At 39.4% G+C, this 14,515-nt stretch overlaps 1 protein-coding gene and 2 long non-coding RNA genes across 3 annotated transcripts in view; all 3 read right to left on the reverse strand.

Moving 5' to 3' along the window:
* The window catches only part of LOC134624718 (CD226 antigen-like), a 309,325-nt gene that overhangs the window by 75,442 nt on the left and 219,368 nt on the right, over positions 1-14,515 (reverse strand). The gene's annotated exons all lie outside the window — the stretch shown is intronic.
* LOC134624725 (uncharacterized) lies at positions 2,871-3,808 on the reverse strand. The gene is made up of 4 exons (XR_010093629.1): positions 3,786-3,808; positions 3,565-3,679; positions 3,096-3,197; positions 2,871-2,900 (listed from the first exon to the last, which is right to left on the reverse strand). It is a non-coding gene; the product is annotated as an uncharacterized LOC134624725 (long non-coding RNA).
* Positions 3,973-5,413, reverse strand: LOC135932734 (uncharacterized). The gene is made up of 5 exons (XR_010573610.1): positions 5,194-5,413; positions 4,923-5,096; positions 4,733-4,826; positions 4,155-4,233; positions 3,973-4,059 (listed from the first exon to the last, which is right to left on the reverse strand). It is a non-coding gene; the product is annotated as an uncharacterized LOC135932734 (long non-coding RNA).

Here is a 14,515-nt window from a genome sequence, read left to right on the forward strand (position 1 = left end):
TTAACTGCACCAGTACCAGCTTCAGAACATATTGTATATTATATGTTTCTACCTTTTGCAATATGTCATGTTTAGATGCAGTGACAATTGCACGTTTGGAGTTGTGGTCATATGTGGTTTTTATACACAGGGTATTAGAAAATAATTGAATTTTTTTATTTTATTTTTTTTTTTTTTACACATTATTATTGTTAATATTATTATTAGATACCAAAGATACAATTTGATTAAGGGTTTTCCTGTCATAATTTCAATAAAAATGCAATTACACACGCAAACAATAGGATCAAAATAAACTTTTAAAAAGTCTATGGATCAAATGCTGATTTTCAAAACATTCTAGAGGAAAATAGAGATAAAATAATCTCAATAATAACAGTAATCTTGGATGATGATGGAGACTTCAATGGATTATTCTGTTTCAATCAATATTTTCATATCTATGACAATAATTTGATAAGATCAAAGAAGGCAATGATTCCAAAATGGGAGTTATGTCATTATATGTATCCAGGAATATGTGCCTGAGGGTAGTTGTCAGGAAATCAATATTAAATCAAAGAATTACTTAATTACCACAGCTGACACGAGTTCTCCATAGCTGCCTGCTGTCTCAGGATCCGTCTCCAAAAAGGACCAGGGAGTGCTAACATGTTATGTTCTAAACTGATGCAGAAAATGCACATTAAACATAATATAAACTTACTGAGTGAAGCAATGTCAAGAGGATTCCTTTAGCTCCTATTGGGTTGGTTCCTTGATCAATGCAATACAGAATCATTAATCTGGTTTTATGTAATGTCATTAAAACACGTCAAAATGAGGCTCACTGGTCTGTGTGACCTCCACATGCCTGTATGACCTCCCTACAACACCTGGGCATGCTCCTGATGAAGTGGCAGATGCTCTCCTGAGGAATCTCCTCCCAGACTCCTGGACATTTTGTGCTGCAGTTGGTGGATGGAGCGAGACATGATGTCCCAGATGTCCTCAATTGCATTCAGGTCTGGGGAACGGGTGGGCCAGTCCACAGCATCAATGCCTTCGTCTTGCAGGAACTGCTGACACACTCCAGCCACATGAGGTCTAGCATTGTCTTGCATTAGGAGGAACCCGGGGCCAACTGCACCAGCATATGGTCTCACAAGGGTCCTGAAGATCTCATCTCAGTACCTAATGGCAGCCACACCAAAACTGACCCACTGCCAAACCGGCATGCTGTAGGATGTTGCAGGCAGCAGAAGGTTCTCCACGGCGTCTCCAGACTCTGTCACATGTGCTCAGTGTGAGCCTGCTTTCATCTGTGAGGAGCACAGGGCACCAGAGGCAAAGTTGCCAATCTTTGTGTTCTCTGGCAAATGCCAAACATCCTGCACGGTGTTGGGCTGCAAGCACAACCCTCACCTGTGGATGTCGGGCCCTCATGGAGTCCGTTCCTGACCGTTTGAGCAGACGTGCACATTTGTGGCCTGCTGGAGGTCATTTTGCACGGCTCTGGCCTTTCTTTCCTACTGCACAGTACCTTCCCTTACCGTTAGTTTCCTATTCTTTCACTTATTCTTTGATGACGGTTGTCTTTCTAGATAAGCAATTTCATTTGCTCTTGTGCGAGTCAGTGGCTCGGGTGCATTCTGGGACTGTCAGTTCACCAGTGTGCTGGCATGCTTCTTAACAAACACATCACTACAGCAAACATTTCAATTGTACTTGTTGATTTCTTCGACAAAACACTGAACAAAAATTTCCTTGTGAGTTTGCTGCCTGGTGCTTTTAAATTCTGTGGTAATTTGAGCAGCACAGAAATCATTCCATGAATTAAATTATATTAGTCTATCTGAACATTTACACTAGTCATTAAATTACATGGGAAAGCATGATTATGGGTAAACAACTGCACCAAGGTAATTCCATTTTTCTTCTCAAAATGTAAAATGTCTGTTGAAAAATCACATTAAACAGAGATGTGATTAACTCTTTATTTTACCAAAAATAACATCAATGGTGACACAATCAGTCTTCATCAGAAGTGCTCAAATCACTCTCAGTGGCATCGTCTGGAATGTCCTCCTCCGAGTCCATTTCCAGGAGTGGTTGGTGGCTGAGGATTCTCTTGTACGTGTCCTTTACTTTGAGCATTTCAGCTTTCAGTTCACTTTGTTTTTTTAAAACCAGGCTATGGAGTCCCTTCTGTGCATCCTCCGACATGCCAACAAGGGAGGCTGTAAAAAGAACAAAACAAATAAATATGAGTGAAGTAAAACAAACAAACAAAAATAAACCTCACCTCATAAACACAAGGAATTAGGATCCTGTAATTAAACTTTTTTTAAAGGGAGAAGGCAGTGTTAGCTAGCAATCTAGATATAGGTAAAAGATCCAGTAAGAGCATCTGCATCTGCTCTTATTTTCAATCGATTCATCAAATAATTAATAAATAAAAGATGTGCTTACAGTCTGAGGAGATTGTCCCCAACACCACAGATCGCATTCGCAACACTGTCCAGTGATGCCGCATCTCCCTGCAAAGGATCATCTCCTCCTCTCTCAGGCGCCTCACAGCCATCACCTTCTCAAAGACCTTTCTCTTTGTCTGGAGGTCTGCAGCAGCTACAGTTTAACAACATCAGATGGGAAAACATAGTAGCACGTTATGCTTCAAGAACAAAACATTCAACTACTGCTCAGATACTGGGAGTTTGTTTAAAAAGGATATTTATAAATCAAGAGCTTACGTTCACTTGTGCTCTGCCAGAGCCAAATATCGGTCTGGATGAGGGCATCACTGGATACAATTTGCTTTGTTGGTTCAGCAAGCTTGTTGTAGTCGTCAACAGCAGCCGCCAAACGTTTCTTCTCATCTAAGATGACCGTGCGAATTCTGTGTCGCCTCTTGTTGCTATCTGTAAATAATCATAAAAAAATTCACACCTTCACATAATGTATATATTTACATTTTAATCTACACTCATCAATTTGTTTGCTAGAACACGCATCACATCCAGCTTAAACAAACCTGGATCTGATTTTATTCTGTTTACAAAGTAGCTGTACAAACTAAGTATCAAATGGTCCATTTTAAAGAAACTGGGACGTACCATTTTGTCTGTAAAGACTTTGTGTTCGCACTCTGATGATGACGACAAGCTCCTCTATTCGTGCCTGCAACGCTCCAAGGCTGCCATCAGTTTGATCAGTTTCTAAGTGAGAGGAATATTTATCAGAATACAGGATGAGTAACAGTCACCAAACTACAGTGGACTCTGTAATCACTGACTTGATGACATTCATTATAAGACATCTGTAGCCTTCATGTGCTGCATTATCATGAGATAACAAGTATGTCGGTGTTCAGGTTTATAAAACCCACTAGTACGACATCATTTCAACCCAGGTTCAATCCAATTTGATGAAACGCAAAAACTCTGCCATAAATTCCACTTTTACAAGGCTTATTTTTCATTGTTTGTTGACACTGTCAGAAAGATATTAACTCTACCTTAAGTTCTTTAATGAGGCCATGGTGGTTCCTATTGTTATACACGAGTGCGTTATATTGAGACTCACCTTCAGCCCATTTCTGCACATCGGCCACCCATTGCTGCAGTGTGTCGTCATCCACACCCAGCTCATTTTTGGTCGCATTCAGGCTCTCCACTTGTTCTCTAAGGATCCTTATGATCTAAGAATACATTAATAAATGTCATTCACATTGATGATTTTAGAGTACAGTTATTTTCCCCCCATTACCACACACATTAAAATGGGTGTTGAAAAAAAAAAATCACCTTGAGATATCTCTGGCTCAAACTGTGGCCCAGTTGTTCCACTTTCCTTTTGGTCCACCCCAAAGCCAGGAGGGTCAGCATGTCTGTTCGCCCTGCATTTCAGTTCGTATAAAAATAAGAATTAATGAGCAGGAGACTGAGTGGAATCTCACACACAGACACATACCTGCTTTTGTACTTCAATGGGCGCCCTAGACAGGAAACTGTTTACTTGTCCCACCTCTTTTCCAACTGTAGAACCGGCCCCATCCTGAAACGCACCTCCCCATTTGATCTATAAAAAGGAGGTCACAATACATGACTGCTGAATTCATTCAACCTTATAACAAAATGTCTCAAACTAATCAAAAACTACAAGCTGCAGTATACCTCGCATTTCCAAATGAGAGCCTTTGCATGCATGATGGAGAGAAAAGGACGCATTGACAAGAGTCCTCAGCTGAGCCACCTTGATTAAATATGGGAAATATTTACAGGACAGATCGGAGCAAAGGAACGTAATATGTCCTGGGAAGCTAAAATTGAGTATACATTAAGAAAAAGTAAAGTAAATAGTATTATAACAACACCAAGAGAAAAATAAAATAAATATCCACCCATCCATATGTATTTATAACACAAACACACACATATGGTTATGGCGTTAACATACATATATATATATATATATATATATATATATATACATATACACATACATATATATATATATATATATATATATATATATATATATATATACATATACACATACACATATATATATACATATACACATACACATATATATATATATATATATATATATATATATATATATATATATATATATATATATATATACACATATATATATACATATATATATACATATACACACACACACACACACACACACACACACACATACATATATATATACACATATATATATATGAGTCTCTTACATCATTTGTGTGTCTCTGGATGTATTTCATAAACTCAGCAACTTCCTCATCTTTTTCAATGAAGACACCTTCAAAGTTCGCCTGCTCTGAAGTGCTGAACGGACACAGTGACAGTTGTTTGAAAAGAAACATTAAAATACTTTTTTTCTACAAAGCCATATTTGATTTATGTACACAATGCATAACGTACCTTGCATTAGATTGAAAGCGATAAAGCTTACGGTTTCCATCAACTGAGACGGCAAGCACGTCTGGAGTGCAGGCAGGGCAGCTAACGCATGGCTCCTTCCACATCCTGTCCACCTCAAACAGCACTCCACTCCACAAAGCTTTTACTGAAGGCATCAGCTGATATTCGGCCAGTCTTTTGAGTAGAGGACAAACAACAGAATATTCATGGACAGTCATCATAAACATTGATTTGCACAATTTCCTTAAACGTGACAAATTTAGAAACTCACCCTTCCGAAATGGGCTGTTCTTTCATCCAGCATTTTGACAAATGCCTTAAGTGACATCCCTGGTGCAGCCTTCTTAATGTCATAGAAAGACTGAAAGACATCCATTGAAAACAGGGTGCAGAAATTTAAGGTGCCAGGCCAATATCCACTACCCAGGATGTCCTTAACTGAGGGGGACCACATTAGGTCACAGCTGGTGCAGCTCACCACTGGCAGTGCAAGGTTATAACAGCCTTTAGGAAGGATAAAGATAAATTCAGTCATGGGTCAAAGCATTCATTTTTTTCATGTTGTGAAGATTTCATGTTGTTTTCAAAGCGGTCTGGTAAATCCAAATGACCTTTGACAGGTGCCCACATATACTGCGGGCCGAGGGTAATTCAAAACAAGATAGCAATTCTTATAGGTGTATCTATTATGTTTTTATTGTTCAGCACTTTGGTCAGCCTTGTGTGTTTTTAAAGTGCTATATAAATAAACAATGATGATAGCAATGTACAATTTGCACTAAAACCTGCAAACACATCTATTGTGTATGTACTGTGTGACAAAAGGGCAACTTACCATTTATGGTTACAAGAGCCACAACTACGCTGGGTGAAACCTCAACGTTACCTGCTGGGCAGTCACACACATGGTCTGGCCTTTGCACAGGCAACAGCCGAACTAACATTAAAAACACACAATATATATAAAAAGAATTTGAAATTAAATGATACACAATACATGATACAATAACAGCACCCACTCATAGTACATAGCAAGAAATGCATAGGATTAAAAACCATACCTATTGGCTTGTGAAACTCTGATGAAGGCTGCAAAAACCCTCCTGTTACTGCCTCTCTGTTGTGCAGGACATGTCTTGACGGAGTTCGTCAGCAGCTTGAAGCTTAGCGCTCTGGTTAACGTTAGCAATTAACGTTAGCATCATAGGTTTGTAAAGAGCTAGCAGAACTATTAGCGCAAAAACTGCTTTACACACCATGTGAGGCTCTTTTACAACACACAAGTCCTTAAATGTTTATAATAGATTTAATGATCATCATTGGATTAAATGGCTAATGCTGCACTAGCCACGTGTAGTCGTTACCGTACTCTACCTAGCAAGCATGCTGACGGTAGCTGTAGCCATTTTTAAATGCATTAAATCGTTTCCGAGATCAGTCACCTCTGTTTGTTTGAAGCTTTTGTGAAAAAAAAACCCTTTGAAACACACATCAAGCTGTTACTCTAAATATATGTATTTTTTACATACCTGCGTTTGAATCAATCAATTCCGCCTCCTTTTCTTATTCTTATAAACGGGTCTCTCCGTTCTCCCATCATCCTTTGCTTACACCGGTTACGTCTGGTTGGTTGGAGCCGAGCGCATCCAAAACTAACAGGAGTGGTGAATAAAACTATAGATGTGTTTTACGTGTGAAATAAAAATAATAAACCCAACCAAGGATTATGTACGTTAAATCTGCGCACTTTCAGATCGTGAATCATTTTGGAAATGAAATTTTATTGTTGAATTATCAGTGTTACTTTCATGTGTTTTTGTTGAGAAATGTTAAGGATGTCATTAAAAGAAAGCATTAAATTAGCGAGAAAAACCCGTTCGCGGAGAGGGTCCCCGGTTTTCCAGTTAGATTGTACTTCAAGGCGTCACGTTTCGCCGTGACGGGGTTATTATTGGTGTAAATGGATGGCTGGAGCCTCTGCTCGAAGCGTCTCTGATCGCCGAGAGCGGGTTCATATTGGAATGAATTGACAACCCACAGCGTCACATAAAAACGTGGAAGGGTACCTTCAGCGTCAGCATGAGAAGTTAAGGGACGTGACAAATCGTCAGTATTTTACGCCTCGGGAGTGAGAACGGGTTGCAGAAGAAGAATTGCACATATAGCAGTCTTATTGCACATGTGTGGGTTTGTGTGTTTGATCAGCTGCAAAAGTTTTTGTTGTGGAGTCTGACAGCAGTGGGGAGGAAAGACCTGCGAAATCTCTCCGTCCCACACCGTGGGTGCCGCAGTCTCCCACTGAAGGAGCTGCTCAGTGCCGTCACAGTCTCATGCATGGGGTGGGAGATGTTGTCCATCAGGGATGACAGCTTAGCCACCATTCTCCTGTCACTCACCACCTCCACTGGGTCCAGAGGGCATCCTAGAACAGAGCTGGCCCTTCGGATCAGCCTGTTCAGTCTCTTCCTGTCCCCAGCAGAGATGCTGCCCCCCCAGCAGACCACACCATAAAAGATGGCTGAGGCCACCACAGAGTCATAGAAGGTCTTCAGGAGTGGGCCCTCCACTCCAAACGACCTGAGTCTCTGCAGCAGGTACAGCCTGCTCTGCCCTTTCCTGTAGAGGGCGTCTGAGTTATGAGTCCAGTCCAGTTTGTTGTTCAGATGAACACCAAGGTACCTGTAGCTGTCCACAGCCTCGATGTCCATACCTTGGATGTTCAGTGGTTGCAGTGGAGGATGTTTGTGCCTGCGGAAGTCTACCACCAGCTCCTTGGTTTTACTGGCATTGATCTGGAGGTAGTTCAGCTGGCACCAGTCCACAAAGTCTTGAGTCAGTCCTCTGTACTCCTTGTCGTCCCCATCAATGATGAGGCCGACTATTGCAGAGTCATCAGAGAACTTCTGCAGGAAGCACTGGGTGGAGTTGTGGGAGAAGTCTGCAGTGTAGATGGTGAAGAGGAACGGAGCCAGAACCGTTCCCGGTTCTGAAGATGTCTACATGGCTGCTCGCCATATTTGTCATACTAATAATATCGAATGAACAACTAAAACATTTAAAACTGTACTAAACAGAATTCATACTATGAGTTTGACTCTCTCTCTCTCTATACATATATATATATATATATATATATATATATATATATATATATATATATGTGTGTGTGTGTTTGATGAGTGGAGGTACCTGTGTGCTCTCCACATGCAGAGCGACAGATGAATGTATTAATATGTCTACTTTTTTAGATTTTCTTAGGGAATCCAATGAAAATTAAAAACATAAAACTGTTTCAAATCAACTTTATTGTCCAGTTTTTCTGTGTACAAAGTAATTTCTTTTTAATTCAGGTACTTGAACACATCACACCCAGACAGGACAGACTGCAGTAAAACACATGATCACACGTTCCTCATATTATCATGTTATCATATTATTATTTCACCACACCAACATGAAGTTTTATATTTGGTCTCTTAAAAATAAGGAACAAGAAAAGTTTGCAGAACCCAGAGAGTTCAAACTAAGGATGCTGTCTCGCTGCAGGGAGTCTTCACACTCCATTTAATCATCTTGTGGTCTTTTTCTTTCCAAGAGAGTGAGACCTAAAGAGAAGGAAAAAGACAGAGGAGAAACTGTTAGCTTCACTTGTCCTGTCCTGTCCTGACAGAGCAACCACAGGAGGGGATGTTTACAGCGAGCAGGAACCTCAGAAACTGAAAGATGAAGCTCAAGCACCAAAGCTGCAGTTCATCTAATGTCCACTAGAGACTCCAGCAGTGAGTCCCATGATAGCATGCAACACAGTTAATATTTATGCTAATTCTTGTTCCTAGCTGATTTTTTTCCTCAGCTAATCTCAATAAAATGATCTAAAAGTTTTTAGTGAATGTAACAGTAAAGAGGCCACCGTGCACACAACCAGGTTCAGACTGCGGTTAATCTGATTGTTAGTAAGAGATTTAAAAAAACCTATGTGTTTTACTGTTTTCAGTAAAAATGTGGACTGAAGGTTTGTATCTGACAGTGATGCAGGATCACCCAGCCTGACACATGAAATTTATTTAATGATTCAGTACCTGCCATACTCTGCACGGGTAGATCCTTCTCCTCCTCCTCCTTCTTCAGTGGCCACAGAGAAGTAACCAGCTCTTGAGCGTAATTAATAAAATTTTCAGGTTTGACTGTCACAGCGTCAGGCTCACAGATTGAGAGGTTCTTTCTCAGATCATCAGAGTTAAACTTCAGTTCCTGAACACGAAAATGAACAAAGAGAAAAAGGTGTTCGACAGCTTTACACAGGAACCTGCAAAAAGCTCAGAAAATATGTTTTGCTACAATTTAAAGCATAAAAATGAGTTAAAATGTTCATTTACAATAAAATGTGTTTAATGATTCCTTTTACATCCAGTTCACATGTGTCGAATTTGTACTGATCCTGAGCACCTGAGGACTCTTCACCAGTTAAACCAGCCGTTATCTGAGGGCCGCTAACAGCTGCAGCTTTAAGATGAATAAATATGAAATAATGTTCCTGTTGGAGGAGCAGTGAAGGTACCTGTCCGCTCTTCACATGCAGGGCGAGGACGACGTGATCCCAGACACAGTAAGGCGGTCCAAACGGCCCTCGAAGCTCTGCTAGGTTGTTGTCCTCGTCTATTTCATATGTATACCTGAGAAGCAGACCAAAAAGAACCATTTAGCATTTTAATGAGTTTAGAGATTTTTAAAACACCTCACTTACACAATTCAGAGAGAGGGAGAGGTAAAAATGAAGCCCAGGTAGCTGCAGGTTAAGCACTCAGGTGGAAATCTTTGCCATTGGGTCATTCCTATAACTATGATGTATGTATTTTATTTAGTTTTTTCCTGCCTTTTTCCCATGGCCTGTGGTCTCCAGATGAACTCTTCACCTTTGTAAGCACAGATGGGGTTCGGCTCATCAGGCAGGATGGGATACTGTTCGAAGTTATAGATCTCATTGCTGTTATCATTTGGGCTGTGGACCAGCACCGCATACATCACTTCCTTTTTGTACAAGGAGGTCTTGAAGACCCGCATGACGGGCTGCATGTCGTTGCAACACTGGAAAGAAAAAGAGATGTTTTGAGAGATCTATAAATCAGTAACCTGAGGAGCTGACATAAACAAACAAACCTGGTTATTGTATTCTGAGTCATCTCTGTGCTTGTTGACTGTCTTTTTCTGTTTTACTTTCAGTTTTGAACAAAATTTACTGGTTTTCTATTTAGTTTTCTTTTTGTACTTTGCTAATCAGTCAGTGAGCTATAAATTAATGTGTGTGTCTACTGGAAGAAAACATTTATTAAATTAGTCCATACCTGCTTGCTGTAGGCCTCCAGCACCTCCTTCACTGTGAAGGTGAAGCGGTACGATCCATATCTGGACTCCCTACCGAAGGCTGGAGAGGAGGCATACTCCAACAGGAAGCTTTGCTGCGTCTGGGCCTGCTCCTCGGTCCGGTTTGGGAAGGTCTTCTCCAGGAGCCTCTTCTCAGCTGATTGGATCTCCTCTGGTCGCACAGCCAGACTCCACCACACCAGGGGCAGACTGTCATTATTGGACGGATCCTTGAAGCCTTCATCCTTTATCTTACGTAAAGCTTCTGGGCCTGTGTCGTGTTTTAGATGAGACACATAAAATTCTGGTTTGGGATATTCAGAGGTATGTGTGTTTTCAAGGTAATCATTCTGCAAGTCAGCAGCCTCCTCTCTTAAATCATCGATATTTAAATGTCTAGATCTTATAAAATATTCTCTTCCATTTGTATGACGCTCCATGATGAGATCAAGAAGAGTGTAGATCGGCAAATGAAAGCTTCAGTCTGGAGTGTCAGAGGAGAGGAGTGACTTGTGTTCTCCGACAGCCTGGATATTTATACAGCTCTCACCCACTAAACTACAATTTCACCTCCAAACACACCCATCCACGCCCACACTGGCAAATAAGCCAATTCAATCTTGTTATTGTAATCAGAGTGTGTAGACGTTAGTGTGCTGTAGTATACTACATGTGTTCATCCACAACAAGTGAGGAAATCCTTTCACATGTTCTGGGGACAACAAGCTGCTGAAGAACAAATTCAAGCACAAGTAGAACAATGAAAATAGGAAATACCACCAAAACCTTTTTTGTTCTTCAGTACAAAAACCTCTCTTTGCTTCTGAACATGCTACAGTCATATATATTACAGACTGTTGGGTTTGTGTTGTGTTATTTAAAATGACATAATCACAAATGTTTTGAATGTGTTTGCTTTGAAGGTTAAAAATCATAAAACTTAACTATTCTAAGAAACTATTCTTTCTCTCTGTCCTGAGACAAATCTTACATCAGGTCCAGTTTCTGCTGGATTCATTGTTACTCATCATATCCTGTCAAGGAGAAAAACTCAGTGTGAAGAAAGCCTCCACTTTTGTTTTCAGATGAAACCGGTTCTAAAACAGGATTTGGATTGTAGCAAGAAACAGGTTCTTCATGTCTTCCACATCATTGTTATAAAGAGCTGGTATTTACAGGAGCGCACAGACACGTTTTAACGCCAGTGTGTGAGTCAGGGTGTAAAACTGTTTCTTCTTCACTGAAGAGAAGAAACACAAATCAGTCTCACTTTGCTCTCAGATTAAACTGGTTCAGCAAAAAAGGATTCAGATGGTGACACTGAACTGGTTTTTCATGTTCTTTAATGCCACATCATTTATAAGAAGAGGGGCATTTATGGGAAATCATAATCAATGCTGTAACCAATGTGTCTGATTGAACAGTTTCAGTGAGGAGAACTGAGTTTCATCATATTTTATTTGTTCACCCACATTGAGTCTTGTTTTCTAAAACTACCTCCTCTCATGTATTTATACTCTAACACAATGAAAAACTATAATCTTAGAACTATAAACTTATAATCCTGTTATTAATATGAATTGTGATTGTTGTAAGGTGTAAGGTGCTTTTGTGTATGAATTTAAAGGATAGCTATATGAGAAGAAGGTTTCAATTCAATGATGGATTTTACAGGAAGCCAATGAAGGGAAGCCAATATAGGAGAAATCTGCTCTCTCTTTCTAGTCCCTGTCAGTACTCTTGCTGCAGCATTTTTAACTGGAGAGTTAAAGTACTCCCGAAGAAGTAGTACAGATACTAATGTTAAAAATAGTTCAATAAAAGATGAAGTCCTGCTTAAACTACTTTACTTAAGTAAAAGTGAAAAAGTATGGTCTCTTAAATGTACTCAAAGTTAAAAAAGTATAAAGTATAAACTCCTTGAAGAATGTTTCTACCACCTGTTTTCATGCAAAGCTAACTGAACTAAAAATATATCAGTAGACAGGAATACAAACTTTATTTAGCCTGAATTTATTAGTGTCAATTATTATACTCAGCTGGAATCTGAAGAAAAAGGAAAATAAAAAAAATATATTTCGGTTTCCTGTTACCTACATTGTAGAGGTTTCCTTTACCTCTAAACAGGAAAATGTGTACAGTCAGGGGTTAAAGTGAATTCAGCAGGTGGAGGAACCCTAAAATGGGTGGTAATTGCTCAGTGTTGGGAAAAGAATCAAACTCACAATAATTTGTATTTTTTTTATCTGATAAAGTGAGATTTCCTTAGTGTACAGACTGTGATCTGCTGACCTGCTGCTCTTTATGGCATTACGTGACTGAATTCAACCAGATGTGAGCAGATGTTTCATGAGTTAAAAATGATATGAAGTTGGCATTTAGTCAATGAATCTCAGCATCATCAGCTAAAATTCATATGAATCTCTGCTACAAGTGATGTAACCTAACCTCCCTTCTCTTCACCTCTCTCAACATCAGTGCGGCTGCCGGCTGTAAAACCCTCTCTGACCACAGGCGCTGTTACAGTTCACATTTGATAGAATCAGGAACAGATGGTCGTTCGGAGCACTTTTAGTGACATGTTGGACTGATTTAATCCTCCTTCACTCAATACAGACGAGTGAGAGCTGCGTGTCTGTGCCGTTCTTTCACCTCTCCTCACTATTTCCCCTGTTTAAGGTAACTGCCATGCACATATCTGTATAAATGTGTGTTACTGTTGATTATTACCTTGTTATCATTGTTCATTGTAGCGAAAGATGTGAATTGCGGACTATTTTGCTGAGAAGTTCCAGTTAATCTCTGTTGCTGTGTATGCTAGTTTTCGCTATTACTCCGCATTATTATTAAAGTATTATTTCATTGCTGTCGAAAGTTAGTGACTGTGTCAGCTACCATGTGCGAGTTAAAAAGATGTTTTTGTCTAATGCTACAGTTCATGTTATCTAAAGTATTCTCATCAGCTAATGCAGCGAACAATAGTGACTTAGTTTGGACACAGTTGTCCTGAGACTGAGTGCATCCATAAGAATATTGTTTTGGTTGCATTGCTTCTGAAACTCAATACAGATGAGTGAGAGTGAGAGCTGCGTGTCTGTGCCTTTTTCAGTGGCCACAAACAAGTGACGAGGCTTTGAGCATCCTCGTAATTATGAAAGTCAGATTTATAAAAAGCATTCCAGCTTTGTTAAGGTGCGCTGTGAAAGAAAATGGCTTCCACCCCTCCACACAAAACAAAGAATTGCTTCTAAGAACATATATGTCCGCATAACTGAATGTTGAGACACGCCAATGAGATAAAAAAAAAAAGTTTAATTAACCCTTTAAGACCTACCATAGAACCAAGACCGCCAGAGCTTATATTGTATTTTTACATGCTGTAGTACCATTTTTGAGAGCATTTCAAGTTGCTATACATCAATACAACCATTATAGCCCAAATTTTAATAATATGTATGCATTAAGTGCATAGTAATTACATAAATTCCAAAAAAGTAAAAAAAAAAAAATAAAAATCGTTTTTGTTTTTTTAACATATATTTCTAGTTAGAGAAATGTAAGAGGCTTATCCCTAAAAACTGTAAATACAAAAAAGTTGCATAAAATAGTTTCCCACCACAGGAAATTTATTTTGAGTGTCTTCACAGTTTTATTTTTGAAATACACCAATTTTTATATACTGCAGGAAAAATGAAAATAAATATTATAGTGAAAAATTGCAAAAAAACCAGCATATGCATCAAAACAAACTATTTCCAGCAGTGCAATTTGACTTATAAGCATCCCAGAAACGACACAGAAAGTCATAAAGTCAAACATAACTTTTAAAAACACCAGTATAGGCTTATGAGGCCCTGATGGTAAAAAATACATTTCCGCAAAAATGAAATCACTTCCGGTTTTGGGCAGGTAATGGCGGACATGCGATAGTTCGTGCTGACATCTATTCCAAAGTAGGAAGTGTTACGAAAAGCTGATCGGATCGGCAAAGCGTGTTTCTGGAATATTATGTTTTTGTTGTTGTGCTTTTGCATAAAAAATTGATTTTTATGCAATTTTTGCAAAGCTATATGTGGAAGGAAACCGTGACCTAGGGCAAGCTAATGGCATAAGATGTAAGTACAACTCCTCCGGGTTTCATATGCAAAAAATTTTATTGCGCTAGCTTACGTGGTTGCAGTGAATAGTTACGCAAAACGGAGCGTGCCCGCTCAGACCGGCTTTAAAGGGTT

Source organism: Pelmatolapia mariae, linkage group LG3_W, assembly GCF_036321145.2.
Source record: "Pelmatolapia mariae isolate MD_Pm_ZW linkage group LG3_W, Pm_UMD_F_2, whole genome shotgun sequence".
Lineage (NCBI taxonomy): Eukaryota > Metazoa > Chordata > Actinopteri > Cichliformes > Cichlidae > Pelmatolapia > Pelmatolapia mariae.